The sequence below is a fragment of the Anolis carolinensis genome, chromosome 5 (assembly GCF_035594765.1).
Source record: "Anolis carolinensis isolate JA03-04 chromosome 5, rAnoCar3.1.pri, whole genome shotgun sequence".
NCBI classification, from domain to species: Eukaryota; Metazoa; Chordata; class Lepidosauria; order Squamata; family Dactyloidae; genus Anolis; species Anolis carolinensis.
The window spans coordinates 197,848,479-197,864,837 of NC_085845.1; the positions used below are offsets into that span (position 1 = coordinate 197,848,479).

General features: G+C 40.3%; 1 long non-coding RNA gene across 2 annotated transcripts in view; it reads right to left on the reverse strand.

Moving 5' to 3' along the window:
- The window catches only part of LOC134299673 (uncharacterized), a 126,794-nt gene that overhangs the window by 89,697 nt on the left and 20,738 nt on the right, over positions 1-16,359 (reverse strand). For both annotated transcript variants that reach the window (XR_010006939.1, XR_010006938.1), the window contains exon 2: positions 9,019-10,000. This is a non-coding gene — a long non-coding RNA (uncharacterized LOC134299673). The remainder of the gene's footprint in view (positions 1-9,018; positions 10,001-16,359) is intronic.

Sequence of the window (16,359 nt, forward strand, 5' to 3'; positions counted from 1 at the left end):
CTTCTCTTTGCTGTGTACCACTTGGCCTTTGAAAGATCAGGACATTGTGGATAGAAATGCCACAGCTATTGTGGGTTATTACTCAGCCTGTTAATTGCTTTTGAGTTTCTAGCACCCAGTGAAGGGCTTCTTTCTTGTCCTTGAAATGCTACGGCAGGATTTGGAAGCAAGAGGTTCATGCAAGAAAGGAGAGTCATGGAACTGTTCTGATTAAATTTAAAGACTGTGGGAGGGAGGATGTCAAAGTATGTGTGCAATATGGAGGAGAGAGATGTATCTGTTACCACTTTAAACCTTATAGTTCTTAGATGCTATGAAAGCTTCATAGCATTTCCTTGGTGTAGAATTTTCGGTTACTATGTGCCTCCAGGTCTACTTAGGGTGACCCTATCAGAATGTTCTTGGAAGGATTTATTCAAAGGCAGTTTGCACTTGCTTGTCTCTGAAAACCTGGGATGCATTTGTGTTGAAGAATTAATGCAATTTGTCAGTAATTGCCGTGGCTCAATACTATAGAATCCTGGGAATTGTAGTTTGCTGTAACATCAGAATACTTTAACAGAGAAGTCTAAAGACTTTGTAAAACTACCAAGCCTTGAGCCATGGTAGTTGAAGTGCTATCAAACTGCATTAATTTTACAGTATAGATGCGCCTCTGGTCTCCCCAAAGTGATTTCACACTGTTGTCGAAGGCTTTCATGGCCAGGATCACAAGCTTGTTGTATGTATTCCGGGCTGTATGGCCATGTTCCAGAAGTATTCTCTCCGGACGTTTCGCCCACATCTATGGCAGGCATCCTCTGAGGATGCCTGCCATAGATGTGGGCGAAACGTCCAGAGAGAATACTTCTGGAACATGGCCATACAGCCCAGAATACATACAACAACCCTGATTTCATACTTCACGACTATTGTACAGCACTCTGACTGCACTTTGGTTTCTGTGGTTTCATTTTATGGGATTTGTAATTTGAGGAAGGGTACTCAGAATTCTGCCAGAGAGCTCTAGCGCCTCACCAAATTACACACCTATGGATCCCACAGGATACATCCATGACAGTGAAATTCAAGTCAAAAAGCTGTAACTGTGTTGCATGAAAGGGTCCTGGAGCCAATTTCTACTACATAATAGTGCCATTTTTAGTTGTTGTTAACAGCTGTCAAGTAGACTCTGACTTATGGTGACACCATGAATGAGGGACCTCCAAGTTACAGTCTTGCTCAGGTCTTACAGACCTGTATGGAGTCTCTTCATCATGAATGCAGCCTTCATCTTTTCCTGCCTCCTAACTTATTGTACATTATTACATTTTCTAGTGAGTCATGACTTCCCATGACATATGTTATGTCAGTCTTAAAAGAATTGTATAGCCTGCCAGTGCACTTCTGTCTAAATTCAAGCTGCTTTTAAAGCTTGGGACTTTACTGGAACACCTGGTCTATGTCCTATAGGTGAGGTTAACACACTGTTTCAGGACATGGGATGAGTCCTTTTTAGCCACTATGGAATGCCCTCATCAATTCATCTCAAATACTTCTAAAAACTTACTAAGCTTCTAAACCGGCTTTTAGCTCATTATGCTTAATATGTTTTTCAAACTGTTTAACTTGTTGATTTAAGGTTATAGGTAAAACAGACTAAAATCTTTTGATATTGCAGGATGTAATCGTTCGATTAATAAATACATTTGGCACACCATATCCATAGATTCAATGGCTTGAAAAACATATCCCCCACCCTCCAAAAAAAATCCCAAAAAGTAAAGCTTGATTTTACCATTTGATGCTATACAATGGGGCTTGAGCATCCACAGATTTAGCATCCTTAGAAGATGCCCAGGAACAAACCTCACAAAATACCAAGGGTTCACTATATAAATAATGCAGTTATAGCTGTTCAATACTACTTTTAACTATTACAACACCATCCTAGAATACTGGGGTATGTGGTTTGGTGGGGTAACTGGGATTCTCTCCTAGAGTTCTAGTGTAGTGCTCTATCACATACTACACCACTACAGTTCTCAAGCACTGATATTCTCCTATCTTGTTAAACTACAAATTCCAGGATTCTCCAAGATGGGATCATGAGTGGTATCAAAATTATTATATTTATCTATTGCAGAAACACTCAAACTCTTGTTTAGCCATTCAGCTGTAATTGCCATAATATCCAACCCGACATGTACCCACACATTAGCTCTCAATTTCCCTGGTAGCCTAACGTTAGTTTAATGATAGTGATGCTTATGATAAATCTGTGATTTCAATTTTACAGTACACTCTTTCTCAGGGCTTGGAAACATACAACCTGCTAGTTGTTTGTGGACTACAATTCCCAATTCCCCAAGTAGCTATACTGGCCATTGCTTATGATAAATCGCTTATTGCTTATGACTCAATATCTGAAGAGCTGCATGACTTCCCATTCTAAACATTTCCCAGGTAGCAACCATTTTTTAAAATGGATAAGAATGACACTCGTTTCCTTCTTGCTAAGATGTAGTTTCATTTTTAAGCTTTCCCGAGAACCTAACTTAGTTCACAGTTACACCAGGTTTGTTGGGGAATAAATAACTCACCCATTGAACCTATTCCTCACTGTTTTACGTGTCTGTTCTCACAAGCGTATGTGCAAAACTTACTAAATACACACATACTCCAACTGCCACTATATATCATGCTCAGACCTCTTCTTCTGAAAATTACCCTGTGGAACTCCCTATTGCTCATCTCTTGGGGGAAATTGTATTAAAGTGTTGTCTCTGTTAGCATCTAATTCTTATTCTTCTGGCCTAAACACAGAGTTTGGAAATGAGACTTTTGGGTTTGGGAAATTCCGGAAACTTACAGCCATTGTGACCACTGCTCATGCTGGTTTTAGGATTCTAAAGTCTGTAAGTTAAATAAGTAACTATTTCAAGCTCTGCCTCATGGTGCCTAAACGGTCAGTCATGCTAGGGTGGGGTGGAGCATATGCATCTTATCCAAAGATAAGACAAATTACAGCAGAACTTGACCAGAGAGCTTCACTAGAGGATATACTATGTCTAGAGAGAACATTTCTTTAAGTGCTTTTAGATCTTCCTAGTGCAATTCTGGTAGAAGCTGACCATGGAATCGCACTGGAGGACTTACACATCACTACAGAGAACAATTCTCTAGGCACTCCAGTATAATTCCAGTGGAAACTGACACTAGAATTGTGGTGGTGGATCTACATGTGCCTAGAGAAAACACTTTTCTAGACACTTGTAAGTCCTCCAATGCAATTCTGGCAGAAGTTAACCACAGAGAATTCCACTGGAAGACCTGCAAATGCCTAGAGAGACACTGCTCTAGGCACCTGCAGGTCCTCTAGTGCGATTCCAGTGGAAGTTATCAACGAAATTGTGCTGGATGACCTACACATCCGGGCTGTGGCACAGCTGGTTAAGTAGCCAGCTGCAATACATCACTATGACCAAGAGGTCATGGGTTCGAGGCCAGCCCATGTTGGAATGAGCACCTGACCATTAAAAACAAAAACAAAAACAGCCCCTAATCGTTGTTGACCTAAGCAACCAAAAGATAGTTGCATCGATCAAGTAGGAATTTAGGTACCACTTTGCGGGGAGGCTAATTTAACTAATTTACAACACCATAAAAATCATCCAGCAGGCATTTGGAATGAGGAAGTACTGGTATCCATCAAGATGTCACAGAGGATGATGAAGCAGCAGCTCCCCCTGTGGCCGGAATCGAGCATCCCCTCAGGAAGCTAGAAGCTGGAGAATGTTAAATTGCCTCTGCGTCTCTGTCTCTATGTTCATATGGCATTGAATGTTTGCCATGTATGTGTACATTGTAATCTGCCCTGAGTCCCCTTCGGGGTGAGAAGGGTGGAATATAAATACTGTAAATAAATAAATATACATACCTACAGATCCACTTTTAGAATTCAGCCTAATTTGCACTAGGACCCATTCATTTGTCTTGTGTATGTGTGTGTGTGGTCCAAGGTATCTGTAAATCTTTCCTATAATGCTATGGACCTCATCACACTAGAGCATGGGTCACTTTAAATCCACTTTAGGGAGGGGCCTTTAAATAGCTCAGCCAGACAAGTCTTGGGCCTCACCAAACTACAAACCCCAGAATTCTGCAGGAGGCAGAAACTGGATTTAAAGTGGATCCATGCTTTGGTATGATGCAGCAGTATGTTTCAAATGAGTCAGTTTTCTTCCTATCAGCTTTTTCACTGTCCAGCTTCCACAACTATACAGACAAACTGGAAACACTATGTACTGCATGGATAGTGTTGTTATTTAATAATGTATTTTTATACTCAAGCTGGCTCTACACCAGTTTCTGAATTCAGATTTTTTTTATCGTGTCAGAAACCACTTGAGAACATACTGCAAGTCACTTCTGGTGTGAGAACTGGCTGTCTACAGAGACATTGCAGATTATCTGCTTTGAACTGGATTATATGAATCTACACTGCCATATAATCCAATTCAAAACCAATAATCTGGATTTAGAAACCGGATTATATGGCAGTGTAGATGGGGCTTCAATGTCCTCCCAAGTCTTAGAATGCATTTACGATGCAGAATTAATGCAGTCTGAAACTGTCATGGCTCAATGATATGGAATTCTTGGAAATGTAATGTGGGAAGCCACCTGCACTATTTAGAGAAGGCTAGAGACGTTTAAAAACTACACTGCAACTCCCGGGATTCCAAAGCATTGAGTAGTGGCAGTTCAAGTGGTTGGAAACTGAATTAATTCTATAATGTAGATGCACACTTAGTCTTTTTCTGATACCATGTTGCAGTGAAAAATGTCATGCTCCTTTCCAACCTGTGGTTCATTCAATGTGCTGGAGAAAGTGCCCATCATCCCCAGGCACTTTCTTGCTGTCTGGGCTTTGGTGGGAGACGTAATCCAACCCAACCCAAGGGCCTCATTTTGGGGAAGGCTGAAAGGGCCACCCGGGCTCATAATTCAATTACAGTTGCGGTGTGTGTGTGTGTGTGTGGGGGGGGGGGGGGGGGGGTCAGGGGGAAAGAGGAAGAATTGAAGCCAGCTGCGGTGACATGTGTTTTCCCTTCCAGAAGGCAGATCCTGCTTCTGTTTAAGAGGGAAAGCACACAGAGGCGTATCTTTAAAAGATGGCTTACTCATGCATATGGCATTGATTTCTCGTAAGTTGAAACAAGCGTGCGGAAGACTTTCAACAAGTCGCCAACAGACTGAATCACTAAATGAGTTGAAATGATTTAACAGCTCTCTTCCTCCTGAGGATATGTTTTTCCCCCACCCACTCACTTGCCTCCCTCCAACCAGAAACAGGAGAGCATGAATTGCACATGTGACACATTGCAACACACATTCTCTGGCAGGAGTTTTTTTTAAGGGCCCATCTAAGATTTCATATGAAGGGAAAGGGAAGAGAAAGGTTTTCATCTTTAGCTGGAAAAAGGCTCGCAAAACAAACTCAGAACACGTCAGGTTAATTTTTATTTTATTTACAACAGTTTTACCCCGCCTTTCTCACCAGAGGGGACTCAAGGTTAAGCCAAAGGGGGCATTTTAAGGGCATGCACACAGTGGGTATATACATTATGGGTCTTTTTTCTTATGGACCGACAAAGCTGCAGAGCTCAGAAACAGTACTTTGTACTTATGTTAAAGTTCTCCAGTCAATATATCTACAGTAGAGTCTCACTTATCCAACATAAACGGGCCGGCAGAATGTTGGATAAGTGAATATGTTGGATAATAAGGAGAGATTAAGAAAAAGCCTATTAAACATCTAAATAGGTTATGATTTTACAAATTAAGCACCAAAACATCATGTTATACAACAAATTTGACAGAAAAAGTAGTTCATTACACATTAATGCTATGTAGTAATTACTATATTTACGAATTTAGCACCAAAATATCATGATATATTGAAAACATTGACTACAAAAATGTGTTGGATAATCCAAAACGTTGGATAAGTGAGTGTTGGATAAGTGAGACTCTACTGTATATGTGTGTATGTGGCATGGGTGTCCACTCATACAGACAGCCTCTGGCCTCCACAAACAGGCTATAGTTCCCAGTGCTGAGGAGCCACCAAATCACTCCCTCTAAGGACATTGCAGGTTACAGCGAGCACATCTCAGTGTTCCTTTCTCTATTTGCATGGCCCCACCCACTGCCTCTTCCGTAATCCTCTGCTATCCTTTCCTATGTCACACAGCAAACAGAGGAATTGAGGTTTGGCATCTGGAAGTTACAGTTCATCTGTATTCAGAAAACACTGAACCCAGCCAACATCAGATCAGGACCAAACTTGGCACACAGTCCTAACATGGACAACTGTGGATACTGACAGGGTTTCAGGGTGATTGACCTTTAACTCTTGGAGTTATAGTTCACCTGTGTTCTGTGAGCCCTCTGAACCCCACCAATGATGGATTTGGACCAAACTTGGCACATAGACCCAATGCTTACCACTTTGGGGCGATTAACCTTGGCATCAGAGTTATAACTCACCCATATTCAGAGAACACTGAAACCAGCAGATGAGAGATCTCAACCAAACTTGGCACACAGACCTAACATGGCCAGCTTTGAATACTGTCAGGGTTTGGAGAGGACTGACCCATGATTTTGGGAATTGTAGTTCATCCCCATCCTTATGCATTTTCTAATGGGAGCATTCATAAAAAACAAAAGGAAAGACAGGGTTTTTTCAAATAAATAGCATTACACATTAAACTGATATGACCAAACATCCCAAAACAAAATAAGCTCTGTTCAAATAACCTGGGCACCGCCGGGTACCCAAGCTACTGTGTGTGTGTGTGTGTGTGTGTGTGTATGTATGTACACACACACATATATATATATCCCACCGTGTCCAAGGTCTTCATCCATATCGTCCAACAAATATATCATGAGGCCATCTTAACAAGATTTGTTCTGAGATGGGTTGCCTTTGCTTTCGTCTCAGGTTGAAAGACTATGACTTGCCCAAGGCCACATAGTGGGTTTCCATGGCTGAGTGTGGATTCAAACCATTGTCTCCAGAGTTATAACCAAATACCCAACCACTACACCACCCTAGATCTCACACAGGCATGCTTCCCCTTAAAGAAATCTTCTGACATTGGAGCTCCATTTTCTAGTATCTCATCTAACCAATTCTCCCCTTTTCTCCTCATCCATTTAACTGTACGCTTTCTAAAAGCAGCATCTGCATTGGGAACATGGTGAAGGAGGGCTGGAGAAATATGGACAGTCAGTGTTGAGTTGGGGCATTTTGCCTAAAGCAAACAATGCAATAAAGAAAGTGTGATCTGGGAAACAGCAAGGTTCTATTCTAGCAAGACTTGCTTGAATTGGCTACTTTTCTGATATCGAAAGTATGGTATGATAGGTGACAGAAGGACAATGATTTTAACGCTGTCTTCAAAAATCCCTGTATTTCTTTTCCTTTTACTACACAGTGTGCAATTTATGGCACTCCAGATGTTGTTGGATTGCAAATCCTAGAATCGCTCACCATTTGGCATATTGGCAAGTACTGATGGAAGCTGTCTTTCCAACATCTGGAGGGCCAACCTTTGCTTATCCATTGTAGATGCCCATCAGTAGATCAAAAGTGATGAGGGAATCTTAACCTCTTTGGCAGAGACATCCACAGTTGAAAGGCTGATCCAAAGACAGCCCCATTAGGTTTGCATCTCAACCTAATCTCTTGAGATGTTGGGGCACACAGCTAAGCCTCTAAGTTCTCAAATTCTAGTCGGCCTTGTATGGGAAGAAGCAATCTTTCAGATATCCTGGCCTCAAGTTCTTTAGTATTTTGCTGGTCAAAACCAGCACCTCCCATTCAGTTTGGAAAATAACACAATTCTTGTAAGCCTGGTGTTATGTGATCTCTTCTAATGCACACCCAACTGCACCCTCCCGACACATTTCAAGAACAGTAGTCTAATCAAGTCAGAATTAAGGCGTGAACCACTTGGCCACGGAAGACACCGATTTTTTTTAAAAGTCCTACTTTTAGCGGCACAAAAAGATACACCTCCACCATTATCTCCTAAGCAGTCTGAAGTTCTTCTCTATACTCTAAACAGAAGTTATTTGGAAAAACCGAGAAACTCCAGCCTTGGAAAAATGGTATTTGAGAGCTTTAGATATAAAAAATATGGACATTTTGACAGAAATAGTATCACAGAACAACGCAAAAAGGCAAAGGACAGAGTGGAGTAAATTGGAACAATATCTAGAAAAAATAAATAATTAAATAAATAAAATAAACAATAGAACATTATAGAACAGGAGAAAATAACAACCTAAGGCCAGCAGAAGTAAAAACACCAATGCTGAATAAGGAACAAGTATGAAGAAAATTGGACCTGCTAAGCAGAGGATCTAGAAGACGCTACTATATATGTTTTGTTGGGGGAGGCTATGGGGTTTTTTCCTGGTGACTGTTTTATATATATATGAATATACTAAGATACAATGTATATGCATATATATATATATATATATATATATATATATATAATCCTTTTTTTTGTCTCGACTATTCCTCTGACGTTCTTCTTTCAGTCTTTGTCTATCTTGCTTAAATTGTTCCCCCACTTTTAATGTAACAATAAAAGTATAAATAAAAATCTTTTTTTTAAAAAGAAGCTATTTGACTACAGTAAGGCAGGTATTTGCTTCTCAGAGCTGCCAAGCAGATGACGCAACACTGGCCACATCACAATGGTAAGCCCTGGTAACAAACGCATGGCCACACACACTTATAAACTACAAGAGACCATTGTGATGGATGCTACAGTTCTTGTAAGCATGGTGTTATGTGATCTCCCCAATGCACACACAACACAAGTCTTCATTTTGCACAAGCTGCAGCATCCCAAAACATTTCAAGGACAACTTAATTTAGTGCAGTTGTCTACTTAGGCCAGGACTAAGGCATGAATCATTGTAGACTTAACATAGACGTTTTAGTCCTACCTTTAGTAGCACAAAAGGCTGGACCTCCACCATTATCTTCTAAGCTGTCCAAGTCCTTCTCCGAACTCCAACCAAAAGTAGTCTTTCTGACTAGTGGAAAACAGGAATTTACTCCACCGAGCTGCTCCACAACACAAGCCACATCACAATAGTAGGCCATAGCAACAAGCACATGGCCATATACACTCCTGAACCGCAATAGCAGGGCATTGTGATGGAAGTTTGAAAGAGTCAGAAACTTGCTTAATTTGGAGAAGACAGAGAAGAAATCATAATATATTGGATTGTCTTTAAGAAAATGATAATCAGATCTTTTGGTAAAGTGTGGGCAAAATAAAATGAGTTCCAAAGTTTAGAAATTAGGAACAATCAGGTAATGAGGTAAAACAGCTTGTTTAGGAGTGTATGGAGAAGCTACCATTGTTGAAAATCAAGGCAGGTTGGAGAAACACCTGGTTGAAGGAGTCATAAATCAGCCTGGATCTAGAAGGCAATAGAAGATCTGGGATCATTTTCAAGGAATGACCTCATCCATGGAGATACCTGCAGCTTCTTCTCTTTCAAGGTTGAAGATTTAACAGGCATTCTTCCTCCCATTAGGCCATTTCCTTGTGATAACCCATGAGATTAGGTCCAATTCTTCATTGTATAATCAACCTCCTGGCTAGACTTCAAAGTTTCTCAGTGCCAAAGTGGTAAAAAATGGAAACGTTCTTGAGAAGAAACAAAACAATTTGTTTTCCAAAAAAGGGAAAATGGAGTAGATGAAAGAAGTGTACACAACCTTTCGCCTCACACAAGAGCCTTCTGTCGTTTTGGGATTTTTTAAATGGTAGTTGCCTTGGAAACTACCAAATACATTGTTCTTCAGTCGATGAAATCAGCTTCTCGGGCGCCAAGCTGATAATGTCTCTTCATGATGACACAGCAGAGTTAGGATTGAGAAAATGGGAGGAAAAGTTCAACAAAGCAGCCCTTGAACCTGAAAGGGAGATAAACATAATTAAATAGGAAGAAGAGAAGAGGGAAAGAAAGAAAAAAAAAGTCTGCACCTAACATATTGCAAAATCTGTGACTTCAACGGTCTTTTTGACATTTACTTTCAAAATGAGCAATCAGGAGCCACTGCTTCATACAGGAATGGGAATTCTGTGGACCTTCTCTTCTGAGGTTATGTTATTGTATGTCCAAGCAAGTCAATACAGTCAATGGTGGGGGATATTGGCTGTTGCAATCCAACAAGGTCTTAAGCATTGGTGTCCAACTTTTAGTCCCCCAGGTGTTTGGGACTCCAACCCACAGAAGCCCTGGCCAGATTGTCCAATGCTCAGGGATTCTGGGAGCCGAAGTCCAAAACACTTGGGAGGACCAAAGGCAGGACCATTGGTTTAGAGCAGTAGTTCTCAACCTGGGATTCCCCAGATGCTTTGGCCTTCAACTGGTAAACTGGCTGGGATTTTTGGAAGTTGATAGGCCAAAAACATCTGGAGACTCCAGGTTGAGAACCACCGGTTTAGAGGGTCACAGCTTGGTCTAGAGCAGTGGTTCTCAACCTGAGGGTCTCCAGATATTTTGGCCTTCAACTCCCAGAAATCCTAACTGGCTGGGATTTCTGGGAGTTGTGGGCCAAAACACCTGGGGACCCACAGGTTGAGAACCACTGATCTAGTTAAAGGTAGCAATGAAAAGGAGAGAAGTAAATCAGGTAATAAAGTAAATATGGAGCCTTCATCACCACTATCACCATTTTAAAAGGCTTGTTGTTATTTTGTCATCCACTTGCATTACCTCCTGATGTTGAATGGAAGTAATGGTTACATCAGTAAATACAAACACTCCCATGTTTTAACTGCATTATATGGTCAAGTGTAGACTCATATAATGCACTGAATAGCACTGAACTGGATTATATGAGTCTACACTGCCATATAGTTCAATGAAGTTCATCTGCAATCTGAAACTGCATTATATGGCAGTATAGATGGGGCCTGGAACACAGAGGGTGCATCTGAATGGTAGAAGTAATGTCGCTTTGAAACACACTGACTACCATGGTTCAATGCTATGCAAACCTGGGAGCTGCAGTTTTGTGAGGTACCAGCACTATTTTGACAAAGGTGGAAGACCTTGTAAAACAGCAACTCCTTGGATTCCATAGCATTGAGCCATGGCACTTAAAGTGATACCAGACTGTATTAATTCTATAGTATAAATGCACTTTCAGTTATCATCTGTGAAATGTTGGAGGATATGGGGATCAAGGATTGAACTAAAAACTTGTGATCTGTAACCAGAAGAGGGGATTTTTGGAGATGATCTAAATGAACAAACAGCTCCAGAAGGAAGTGGGCAGCCCTTCCTTAAACACGGCAAACGATTAAATGTTCCCAACAACTAAACTGAGCAACATCTCTTTTCGATTAGACATGACCACAGCAACCTCAACTTGTTATTCACAGATGCACCAAACTGTGCCTTTTGCAAAACCGAAGAAACAAAAAGCCTTTAAAAAAAGAAAGAATATTTGACCAGTATTACAGTATAGTCTTGGTGTCCACCTAGTGACAGCTTTGTAACACTACAGCGACGTTGCATTTCACAGCATTTAATTTCCCTTTTGAGTGATACCACATTATCCTTCGAACTCATTTTGTCTGCCTAATGGTGCAGAGCCGCCTGGGTGTGCGTCTCTGAGAGATCTGATGTTCCCAAGCTGCACGCCTGATGCATGCGAGATGTGCCACTGAGTAATGCTTTATACATTAGAAGGTAATACTTCTAGCCAGGGCTGTAGCAGTGTTCCTTAAGAGAATGTTGCCCCCCCCCCCCGCCTTTTTCTCTGACCTTCTACTTTTATATGAACACACACCCCAAAATTGGGTTCTTTGGTGCTACACAAGTAAGAATGCATCTACACTGTGGCATTAACACAGTCTGATACCACTTTAACTGCCCTGACTTCATGCTATGGAATCCTAGGAGTTATAGTTTTACAAGATCTTTAGCATTTGGTCAAATCTGTAGTTTAAGGTAAATGGGAAAGTATCCTCCATGGATACATGGGTCTAGTTTGGGAAGAAGCAGCTTTCTTTGGCAGAGTAAGCTAAAGACCATACAAAAATTACAAATCCCATTATTCCATAGCATTGAACATGGAAGTTTAAGTGATGTGAAACTGCATTAGTTCTAGTGTAGATACACTTTAAGCAAAAACCTATGAAATTCTTGAAGTCACCATTCATCTAACAATAATGTAGACTTTTAAACATGTTTTTCTAATATATCTTGAGTATTTTATAAACTTGGTTTTTCTTTTCCCAACCCTGCAGTTGCTCTCTTTTTTCACTTCTGGGACAGATATTTTGCAACAAAACCAGAAAAAAAACCCAGGGGTTTTCTTTCATTTGTTTTGAGAATCGTTTTTTTTTTTTTACATTCATTCTCTAGAAAAAAATATAGTTGCTCAGGAAATCAGCTCGTACCGGAAACCAGTGACCTTTTAGCACTTTTTTTATTTATATATCATGCAACTGTGCATGGAAAAGAAAATGCGTTTCTAGTCACTGTTTGCATTATAACCTTTTGGTATTTTCAGATGAAGATGTAACCCAGGGTTAACTACCTATCCCTCAAAGCAAACATCCTGGATGGTGCTGACATGTGACATCACACATAGACTGATAGAGAAAACCCTGAGAAAACAAACAGAAAGCCGGGTCCACTTCCTCTTCTGACCAGTCTTAGTAGCAGAATAATCATTCTGACAAGTACTTTTTTCCAGATTCACACCCCTATACTTCCTGCAAAATCAGCTTGTATAGTTTTGCATTAAAAGCTAGGGGGAGAGAATCAAACTGGACAATTTCATTAGCAAAGGATTTACTATTTAGCCAGTCACCTTGCTTGGTATCCTCCTCCGATGTGCACCGCAAAATGGATATGTTGCTTTCTAGGGCTAACATGCTATTACTGTAGCTCTTCAGCCTACCCACAACTTTAGAAGACCCTTTATTTCCCCATTTTGTGATTAAGTTTGTTGCTATTAGACTAATAAACCTGGCAGCCAGGCTCTACTGGCTTTTAACAAGCTTATCGTCAAATGCTATTAAATCTCTTCTCGGGTTTTACTATAAACGGATGTGTTCCTGCAGTCTTTTGGCTCCAAAGCAGGAAAATATTTTGTTTTACGTATTTTCTCCCTTTTAAAGTGACTCATTCCATGCTAACTATGGTTACTGTCGATAAAAGGATTGCCTGTTCCCTTTCCCATTAAAAATTGTTGCAAAGTGGCCTATTTTAATCTAGATTTGTTTTGAAAACATATAACAATCCCCTGCAATTTATCTGTTTCTAAATGGGTGCTATTAAACCACTACCCTTTCAAATGTTATCAGCCCATAAAGGAATAGAAACGGATGTTGAAAGAATGATGTAATTCCAGAGAACTCTTAGTTCAATGGTTTAGAGTCCATGGTTTGCGAGCTGAGAGTCATGGGCTCAATCCTGCCTTTGCTAGGAAAAGACCCATGTTGGAAATTGGGCCTAAATGAAATTTTACTCCCAACTAGAATGGACCCATTAGACAGATAAAATTAAGCAAGGGCTGAATTGCCAAATTCTGATTGATTCAGTGGGAATAACAATTGGTTTAAGTCCCTATTTCAGTCAAAACATATGGATCTCCAGATGTTTTTAAAACATAGGCAGCATAACCAATGATAAGGGATTATGGGAGTTGCAGTGCAGCATTTGCTGGGGAGCCAAAGGTTCCTTTTGCCTAAACAATATTGATCTAGATCACAGATGAGCAAAGTATTGTCCCTAGGGATCAAATTTTATGCTCCATGATGCTCTTTAGGTGCATTTACCTCAACATTTTGAAGTCTCCTGGTTCCCCAAAGGATCAAAAACCATTTTTTGCATATTTTTTAAAAAAATCTTTTTTGCTTCAGAATGTTCTCTAGGGAGCATATCCCCTTAGCCTTTTACAGCTGCCCATCCTTGAGTTAGATAAATTTTGCAACTTTCTATGCTGCTATGTGATTACGAAGATAAATTTTTATTTTATTTTATTTGTGTAAGTCGGTATTGCTCTTGCAACTTCCAAAAGTGCTTGATGTCAGGAACCTTCACACATCAGAGACAGAACAAGCCTAACTTCAAGCGCAATGCAAACTGAGTAACAGGCATTCCAAGATTTGCGTAATGTTTTTGATGGGTCACACAGCCTTCATAAAACAGATAGCCAAGAGGTAATTTTGTTCCATACTAGGGAGAGGACATTCTACACTTTGAGAGCCATTGCCATAAAGGCTCCAAGCTGTCTGTTGCTGGAAGCAGCCACAAAACTGGCAAAGATAGATGTGCCTCCTGACTAAATCTCAATTATAAGGGGATCTACTATGGGTAGAGACAGTACTGTACAACTTATGACAGTCCCAAAATATTCAAAGATTTTAAGAAGCAGCTTGAATCAGGCCTCTTAGCAAACTACAAAATTGGCACAGAACAATCACATTCCCTTCAATTGTACCTATTTGGCAGGGACAGTCCTAATTAATCCTCCACTGTCCCATTTTTTCAGCTGCTTATCAAATGTCCCACGTTCTCCTTCCTACCACCTTTATCCACAGCTTACTTAAGTAACTACAAACTGAGGTCAAAGTGTAAAAATAGGCTGCATTCAACTCAGTGAGGAGGGAGAAGAGAGATGGAGACAGAATCTTGTCTTCCAAAGATGCTTAGGTAGAGGTAAACTGTGTCAGGCTCTCCTAGATTGCCTCCTCTTCTTGAGAAAGCAGTCCCAATTGTTCATTGTTAATTTTTAAAAATAAGTTATCTCCCCAACTCCAGAGTGATCACATCTTGATTCCATAACATCCAGCTTGGCTACTGCAACATGCTCTACACGGGTCTGCCTTTGAAGATGACCCTATGACTTCAAGTAGATGTTTCTTCAAGACTCAAATCCAGCAATGGATAAACTGAAGTCCACTAGATGGTGGGAAATGCAGTGGTTGAATGACATTTGGAAGGCTGGACATTGGCCCTTGACAAATAGGAGGGTTGAAGAAGTTCTTAGCATTAAATGAAGTAATATGGTCATCTTCAAGGGCAATTCCATATATTGCATATTGCAAGGGCCAGCTAGATGCTACAGAAGAAAGATGGGACCTGTTGAAGAAGAGGAGAATGTTTTTCAATCAAGGATAAAAAACATGACATTTCTGAAAAAAAACTTCTCAAGTAACATCCATCCGTCAGGATATATCTACAGGTTTTTTATCCAATCAGTCATGATGGAGAAAGGTGCTGCTCCATATTTTATATATGTACAGACCAACAACTAAAATATTGGAAGTATTATCTCAATTACAAACATAAATCACCTCTTGGAAAAGTTCCTTTGGGGGCAAATAACTCTAGAATCCAAAAGGCATCGGGTTCTGGGTGACAGGCTGAACATCCATAATATCCATCTTCTAATCTGTACTAGTATTAAAGGTAAAGGAACCCTCTTATCTTTTCATCTAGTCAACATAACAGATCTTGACATAAGTACTTTTACTCGCCCAGTGGAAAAACTCCTTCCTTCCTTCTTCCACTTTTGTCTGAATTTCTAATCAAAAATGTCTAATCCACACTTCCTCCATTGGATAGTCACTGGTGTGTTGGAAGAACCACAATTCTGAGCCAAATACAACTAAGCCGACACTATGTTGATCTTTTGTTCCTTATTTTGAATATACATAGAAGATTCTGTAGAATCATAGAGTTGGAAAAAGTCTCATGGGTCATCAAGTCCAACCCTTTGTTCATTGCAAGCTCTCCAGCTAAAGCATCCCCATCACTAACTATTCAACCCCCACCTCTCCAGGAAACTGGTTCCAATGCAAAACCACTTCTTACTGTAATGAAGTTCTTTCTAATGTTCAAGCGATGCCCACCCTCCTGTACCTTGAAATAAAGAACAAGGCGGCATGCTCTTCTCTATGGCAGATCTTGGGGTATTTAAAGAATGTGATTATGTCATCACGTCATTTTCTCTTCCCATAGCTGAACATGCCCAGCACCTTCAACCTCTCCTCATATGCTTTGTTCTTTACACTTATCTTCATTGCAGTTCTCTGAACTTCCTCCAACTTGCCTATATCCTTCTTAAAATGCGGCACTCAGAAGTGAATACAATACTCCAAACATTTCACTGACATAATACTTTCACTATAGCATTTACACTCAGCCCTCACATTTGCTGGGGTTGCAGGTAATAGGACTCCCATGAAAAAGAAAAAAACATGAATAAAGAAACGGTGTTTTGTTTTGTCTTTTTTATGTTTGTAG